This window comes from Salmo trutta, chromosome 25 (genome assembly GCF_901001165.1).
Source record: "Salmo trutta chromosome 25, fSalTru1.1, whole genome shotgun sequence".
NCBI lineage: Eukaryota > Metazoa > Chordata > Actinopteri > Salmoniformes > Salmonidae > Salmo > Salmo trutta.
This window is the reverse complement of record NC_042981.1, coordinates 17,497,450-17,506,026: the sequence shown is the minus strand read 5'-3', so window position 1 is coordinate 17,506,026 and position 8,577 is coordinate 17,497,450.

Below are 8,577 nucleotides of genomic sequence, written 5' to 3'. Positions count from 1 at the left end.
GGTCTCTGTGTCTGCTCGATCTCTCGATCTCTCTGTCTGTGTGTCTGCTCGCTCTCGATCTCTCTCTGTCTCTGTGTGTGTGTGTCTGCTCTCTCTCTCTCGTCCTACTTACTGAGCTACAGTGGAGCTCAGCTTTTACTGTTAACAATTCATCTCCCCAGCTCTCTGATGGCCCACACACATGTACTTTTTACTCAGAGTACAGCAACCCTCTGGACCAAAGAAAAACTTAAATCAAGAGCAGACCTTGGTTTCGGCCTCACCTAAATTGTTTGGAATCGCTGATATTGAATTGCAGGATTTACAGTATGTGGCAGCACTATCAATTTAGGGTCTGAATGAAATCATATCTGTTGTCTGAATAGTATGTAATGCTAAATATCCATTGTTTAGTTGGAATGGAATGTTTGTTTCCTGTATATTTGACTGTGATATGTGGTTGTCTCACCTAGCTGTCTTAAGATGAATGCATTAACTAATTCTCTCTGGATAGGAGCATCAGCTAAATTACTAAAATGTCAAATGTAGTAATTTTGTTACATTTGACTGTGTAAAACCAAGCAGTATTACTTATTTCTCTGAGTGAGGTGGATATTTTGTCTCTCTGAAATGAAACCATTGAGTGATAGACATATTTGTTTAAAATCTATCATTGAACAACCCAATACCATGATTAGATTATTATTATTTTTTCCACTATCTCTTTCTACATTTCTTTCAACAATGAAAGCAAATTTACCAACAATTCTGAAAATTGATAGTGTTTTGGAATAAAACCTCACATAGGCATAGGTAACATAACTAAATGACTGTGAAAGTCAAACTGCAATAAGTATAATTGAAAGTTGTAAAGTCATGGTAAGTAGGATTACTGTTATTCTGTGTACTGTACTGTGGGACATAAGCAAACAAGGAAATGCACATCCAGAGGTAATGCTCCTAGTGGCAGGTGATTTTAACGCAGGAGAAGTGAAATCCTTTCTATCACATTTCTACCAGCATGTCATCTGGGCAACTAGAGGCGACAAAACACTGGATCACCTTTACTCCACACACAGAGACGCATACAAGGCTCTCCCTTTGGCAAAACCATAACTCTATTTAATTTCTTTATTTAACCTTCATTTAACTAGACAAGTCAGTTAAGAACAAATTCTTATTTACAATGACGGTCTACCAAAAGGCAAAAGGCCTCCTGCGGGGACGGGGACTGGGATAAAAAATAAATAATATATAAATATAGGACAAAACACACATCACAAGAGAGACAACACTACATAAAGAGAGACCTAAGACATCATGGTAGCAACACAACGTGACAACAACATGGTACAAACATTATTGGGCACAGACAACAGCACAAAGATAAAGAAGGTAGAGACAATACATTGCGCAAAGCAGCCTCAACTGTCAGTAAGAGTGTCCATGATTGAGTCTTTGAATGAAGAGATTGAGATAAAACTGTCCAGTTTGAGTGTTTGTTGCAGCTCGTTCTAGTCGCTAGCTGCAGCGAACTGAAAAGAGGAGCGACCCAGGGATGTGTGTGCTCTGGGGACCTTTAACAGAATGTGACTGGCAGAACGGGTGTTATATGTGGAGGATGAGGGCTGCAGTAGATATCTCAGATAGGAGGGAGTGAGGCCTAAGAGGGTTTTATAAATAAGCATCAACCAGTGGGTCTTGCGATGGGTGAACAGGGATGACCAGTTTACAGACGAGTATAGAGTGCAGTGATGTGTGGCAAATCTGATGACCGAATGGTAAAGAACATCTAGCTGCTCGAGAGCACCCTTACCTGCTGATCTATAAATGATGTCTTTGTAATCTAGCATGGGTAGGATGGTCATCTGAATCAGGGTTAGTTTGGCAGCTGGGCCCAAAGAGGAGCATATCCTCCTGATACCTGCTACTAAGCTATAGGGAATTGTTTTAGGAAGATCATACCAAGAATCACTTAGTTATTTGATCTTGAATTTTAAAACCCTTTGATTTGGGTCCAGTGTAGTTATGTGTAGCTCAGCAGATAGTCCCCCAAAATATAAAAAAATTAATTCATTCTGAAATGTCTCTGCTACAGTATATCTGAGAGATTTAAGAAAGATCAGGAAACGTGTTATTAATTCTGTATTTAACCCCATATTTTTGGCATTCAACAGTCTCCATATATACTTCCATTCATTTTTTCAACTGGTACCAGGGGACCTTCAGACAAGTCTTGTACATGTTCGTGAGTCTCACCTTTGTACAGAGGGGTTATATTAGTGTGTAGCCAAAACGGTTTGGATGCTACAGATGATTTTGTGAGAAGACCGATTTTCGGGATGTCTCATGGTCTGACAAACATCGCTGTAGCTCTACCACCTTTCACCGCAGATGAAGTGTGACTTAGGCGGATGCGGTGGATTGAGACGAATCCAATGCAAAAACAAAATCATATCTCTAGTTTAAACTGACAGATCTTTATGGGGATTTCGTTGTTATGCTAAATAGATTTCCACGGGGGCGCGGACATCGACCTTAAGCGGTTTGATAAGTGCATCGATCATGTCTTCCCCATTGTGACGTGCATACATATCCCAACCAGAAGCCATGGATTAAAGGCAACATCCACACTGAGCTAAAGGCTAGAGCTGCCGCTTTCAAGGAGTGGGACACTAATCGTCCCTGTGCCCAAGAAAGCCAAGTAACCTGCCTAAATAACTATCACCCCGTAGCAGTCACATCTGTAGCCATGAAATGCTTTGAAAGGCTGGTCATGGCTCACATCAACACCTTCATCCCAGACACCCTTGACCCTCTCCAATTTGCACATCGCCCTAACAGATCTACAAATTACGCAATCTATATTTTACTCCACACTGCCCTCTCCCACCTGGATAAGAGAAACACCATTATGAGAATGTTGTTCACTGTCTACAGCTCAGTGTTCAACACCATAGTCCCGCCAAGCTCGTCACTAAGCTCAGGGTCCTGGGACTGAACACTTCCCTCTGCAACTGGATCCTGGACTTCCTGACAGGCCACCCCCAGGTGGTAAGTGTAGGCAACAACACATTTGCTACGCTGATCCTCAACACTGGGGCCCCTCAGGGGTGCGTGCTTAGTACCCTCCTGTGCTCCCTGTTCACCCACGACTGCGTGGCCGCGCACGACTCCAACACTATCATTAAGATTGCTGATGACACGGCGGTGGTATGCTTGATCAATGACGATGAGACAGGCTATAGCAAGGAGGTCAGTGACTTGGTAGGGTTTTGCTCAACATCAGCAAAACAAAGGAGCTGATCGTGGACTACAGTAAACGGAGGGCCAAGCAGGTCCCCATCCACATCAATGGGGCTGTAGTAGAGCGGGTCGAGAGCTTCAAGTTAATTCCTTAGTTATGTGGACACCAAGGAACATGGTCCACACACCAACACAGTCATGAAGAAGGTACGACAACACCTCTGCCCCCTCAGAAAAGGAGGCAGAAAAGATTTGGCATGGGCCTTCAGATCCTCATAAAGTTCTACAGCTGCACCATTGAGAGCATCTTGACTGGCTGCATCACTGCTTGGCAACTGCTGAGGATTTGACCGCAAGATGCAACAGAGGGTAGTGCGTACGAACCATTACATCATTGGGGCTGAGCTACCTGCCATTCAGGAACTCTATACATGGAGGTGTCAGAAGAAGGCTATAAAAATGTACTCCAGCCACACAAGTCATAGACTATTCTCTCTGCTACTGCACGGCAAGCAGTACCGAGGTCTGGAACCAACAGGCTCCAGTACAGCTTCTACCCCCAAGCCAAAAGATGGCTAAATTAGTGAATCAAATAACTACCCTGACTATCTGCAATGACCCCCCTTTACACTAACTCTTTTGACTCATCACATATGCTGCTGCTGCTACTGTTTATTATCTATCCTGTTGCCTAGTCACTTTACCCATACCTACTGTATATGAACATATTTACCTCAATTACCTCGTACCCCTGCACATCTACTTGGTACTGGTAGCCCTTGTATATAGACAAGTCATCGTTACTCATTGTGTATTTATTCCTTGTGTTATTATCTTTCTATTATTTTTCTAGTTTTCTCTCTGCATTGTTGGGAAGGGCCTGTAAGTAAGCATTTCACTGTTAGTTTACACCTCTTGTTTACGATAAATATGTGACAAATAAAATGTGTTTTGATTTGATCGTAGGCCTAGTCATGTTGCTGTGTGTGGAGAACCTATTCTTGCACTGGTCACTAAAACCACTATCGATCACAACAATCCTCACATGCAATATTTTTCTAGTAAAATATGATTACCTAGTGAACAGTCTTCTACTGTATATTTACATGTGTTTAATTGCTTATATATGAAGTAATCTGCCCTATAACGTAACAAGCTTCCCTGGAATAATATCAACCTCTCACTTTATTTGACTCATATTTAATTCTGAGTTTGAGGCCACCTTATTGTCCTGGCTTCTTAGTTCAGATGTCCCCTCTTTTCAGTTTGAACACAGGTCTCTAGTAGACCCTCCTCCTCTGATGTCAAGGCAGGGAGATGCCTGGGGAATCTGAGGACATTATTTAAGGAGCTTGGATGTGATCCCAGTAATACTACAAACTTCCAAGGAATACCACCTTTTTCCTTCCCCCTGCAAGAATTTGGAATCTTAGATCTCAAGAACATTTGTATTCTACAAAACATCTGTAAGGTGGAATTGATCTCCTTTTTGGGGCATAAACGTACTTGTGCCACATCATCTACAGAGCCTTCAGAAAGTATTCACACCCCTTGACTTATTCCACATTTTGTTGTGTAAGAGCCTGAATTCAAAATTAATTCCATATTTTTTTAAATCTCACCCATCTAAACACAATACCCCATAATGACAAAGTGAAAACATGTTTTTCTACATTTTTGCAAATGTATTAAAAATAAATACAGAAATATCTCATTTACATAAGTATTCACACCCCTGAGTCAATACTTTGTAGAAGCACATTTGACTGTGGTTACAGCTGTGCGTCTTTCTGGGTAAGTGTTGAATTGCTTTCCACACCTATATTGTGCAACATTTTCCTATTATTCTTTTTAAAATTATTCAAGCTGTCAAATTGGTTGTTGATCATTGCTAGACAACTATTTTCAGGTCTTGCCATAGACTTTCAAGTAGATTTAAATTAAAACCGTAACTCACCACTCATGAACATTCACTGTCTTCTTGGTAACCAACTCAGTGTAGACTCGCCTTGTGTTTCAATGTATTGTCCTGCTGGAAGGGGAATTCATCTCCCAGTGTCAGGTGCAAAGCAGACTGAACCAGGTTTTCCTCTAGGATTTTGTCTGTGCTTTACACCAGACACACTCTGTTTTACTTGGATGAAAGCAATTCCTCAATAGCAAAAGGTGATGTTTATTATTTCTCTTCGAAATGTAATTAACGTAGAGGTTTGACTGAGGGTCGTTTTTCTTCAGAGTTGTTCTTTATTGTAAACTGGGTAGTTCGAGCCCTGAATGCTGATTGGCTGATGTATACCACGGGTATGACAAAACATTTATTTTTACTGCTAATTACATTGGTAACCCATTTATAATAGCAATAAGGCACCTCTGGGTTTGTGGTAAATGGCCAATATACCACAGCTAAGTGCTGTCTCCAGGCACTCTGTATTGTGTCGTGCTAAGAACAGTTCTTAGCCGTGGTAAATTGGCCATATACCACAAACCCCCGAGGTGCCTTATTGAGTAATTATAGCCTGCAGGATTTGGTAGCGAGTTGTGGCGACTGAAGAAGGGAAAGACATAAAAAACTAAGAGTAATAGGCTACATGATAGAAAACACAAGGAGCTCAGACAGTATTCCCTATTTATTCTCTCTCTCTCTTTGGAGGGTGTCTGTGTTCGGTTCTTGGGTTTTACGTAGCTGTGTCAAGCGTGTGTGGAGCAGCCGTGCACCGGTGAGGCTGGAGGAGTTCAATAGCAGGGCAAAGACTAAGAGGCTGTGTAGGCCCGGAGAGAGATAATGTTTGGCACTGCTATAGAGTTTCACCTCTTCAACCTCAACATAAGGCACATCAGGTGCCATGATGCTGCCACCATGCTTCACCGTAGGGATGGTGCCAGGTTTCCTCCAGACGTGACTCTTGACATTAAGGCCAAAGAGTTCAATCTTGGTTTCATCAGACCAGAGAATCTTGTTTCTCATGGTCTGAGAGTCCTTTGGGTTCATTTTGGCAAACTCCAAGCGGGCTGTCATGTGCCTTTTACTGAGGAGTGGCTTCCGTCCAGCCATTCTACCATAAAGGCCTGATTGGTGAAGTGCTGCAGAGATGGTTATCCTTCTGGAAGGTTCTCCCATCTCCACAGAGGAGCTCTGTCAGAGTGACCATCGGGTTCTTGGTCACCTCCCTGACCAAGGCCCTTCTCCCCCAATCGCTCAGTTTGGCTGGGCGGCCAGCTCTTGGAAGAGTCTTGGTGGTTTCAAACTTCTTCCATTTAAGAATGATGGAAGCCACTGTGTTCTTAGGGACCTTCAATGCTTCAGACATTTTTGGTACCCTTCCCCAGACCTGTGCCTTGACACAATCCTGTCTCGGAGCTCTCGGAGATTTGATTTGATTTAAGGACAAATCCTTCGACCTCATGTCTTGGTTTTTGCTTTGACATGCACTGTCAATTGTGGGACCTTATATAGACAGGTGTGTATCTTTCCAATTCATGTACAATTAATTGAATTTACCACAGGAGGACTCCAATCAAGTTGTAGAAACATCTCAATGATGATCAATGGAAACAGGATGCACTTGAGCTCAATTTCAAGTCTCATAGCAAAGGGTCTGAATACTTTTCTGTTTTTATTTTTTTATAAACTTCCAAACGTTTCTAAAAACCTGTTTTTGCTTTGTCATTGTGGGATATTGTGTGTAGATTGATGAGGAACTGTTTTATTTAATACATTTTAGAATAAGGCTGTAAGGTAAAAAAAAAGTGTGGAAAAAGTCAAGGGGTCTGAATACTTTCCAAATGCACTGTATGTACCTAGCTATATGTACAGTTCATAGCTACCTCAAATACCTGGTACCCCTGCAAATGGACTCGTTACTGGTACTGCTTGTATATAGCATGTTATTTTTACTAATTATTGTTATTCGTTATTCACTCTGTATTTATTCCTCGTGTCACATTCTTTTTTTACATGTTTATCTTATCTTTAACATTGTTGAAAATGGACATGTAAGAAAGCATTTCACTGTTAGTCTACACCTGTTGTCTACAAAGCATGTGACAAATACAATATTATTTTCTTGTATTTTCAGTGACACCCCTCGGACAGAATTCTTCCTGACTATGTACAGTCGTGGCCAGAAGTTTTGAGAATGACACAAATATACATTTTCGCAAAGTCTGCTGCCTCAGTTTGTATGATGGCAATTTGCATATACTCCAGAATGTTATGAAGAGTGATCAGATGAATTGCAATTAATTGCAAAGTCCCTCTTTGCCATGCAAATGAACTGAATCCCCAAAAACATTTCCACTGCATTTCAGCCCTGCCACAAAAGGACCATCTGACATGTTAGTGATTATCTCATTGACACAGGTGAGTGTTGACGAGGACAAGGCTGGAGATCACTCTGTCATGCTGATTGAGTTTGAATAACAGACGGGAAGCTTCAAAAGGAGGGTGGTGCTTGGAATCATTGTTCTTCCTCTGTCAACCATGGTTACCTGTAAGGAAACACGTGCCGTCATCATTGCTTTGCACAAAAAGGGCTTCACATGCAAGGATATTGCTGCCAGTAAGATTGCACCTAAATCAACCATTTATCGGATCATCAAGAACTTCAAGGAGAGCGGTTCAAATGTTGTGAAGGCTTCAGGGCGCCCAAGAAAGTCCAGCAAACACCAGGACCGTCTCCTAAAGTTGATTCAGCTGCAGGATCGGGGCACCATCAGTACAGAGCTTGCTCAGGAATGGCAGCAGGCAGGTGTGAGTGCATCTGCACGCACAGTGAGGCGAAGACCTTTGGAGGATGGCCCGGTGTCAAGAAGGGCAGCAAAGAAGCCACTTCTCTCCAGGAAAAACATCAGGGACAGACTGATATTCTGCAAAAGGTACAGGGATTGGACTGCTGAGGACTGGGGTAAAGTCATTTTCTCTGATGAATCCCCTTTCTGATTTGTTTGGGGCATCCGGAAAAAAGCTTGTCCACTAATTTGAAGGGGCGTCTACATAATTTTGCATGTACAGTGTATATACCTATAGATCGGTTAGTGATGAGCAAGGTATTCTTTCTCTTTCAGCCTCATCAACAATACACTGTAATATAAACTGGTATCACTTCTCAGCTTGATATGGCTTCCAGTTTATTTTGTATACTGTACACCATACCTACAGTACATTTGCATGTTGACCTGTACTTTATGTAAAGGGATTTTTTTGTTGTTAAGAATTGTATGATTCTATATCTTACTATAATTTCTTTCAATAAAGCCATTTTTCATGCATCTTTTCAATAGATTTGTTTTCTTGCAAACACAATTAATCCAACAAAACAAGGTTGCATGCATTACAAACAAAAACAGACTTTG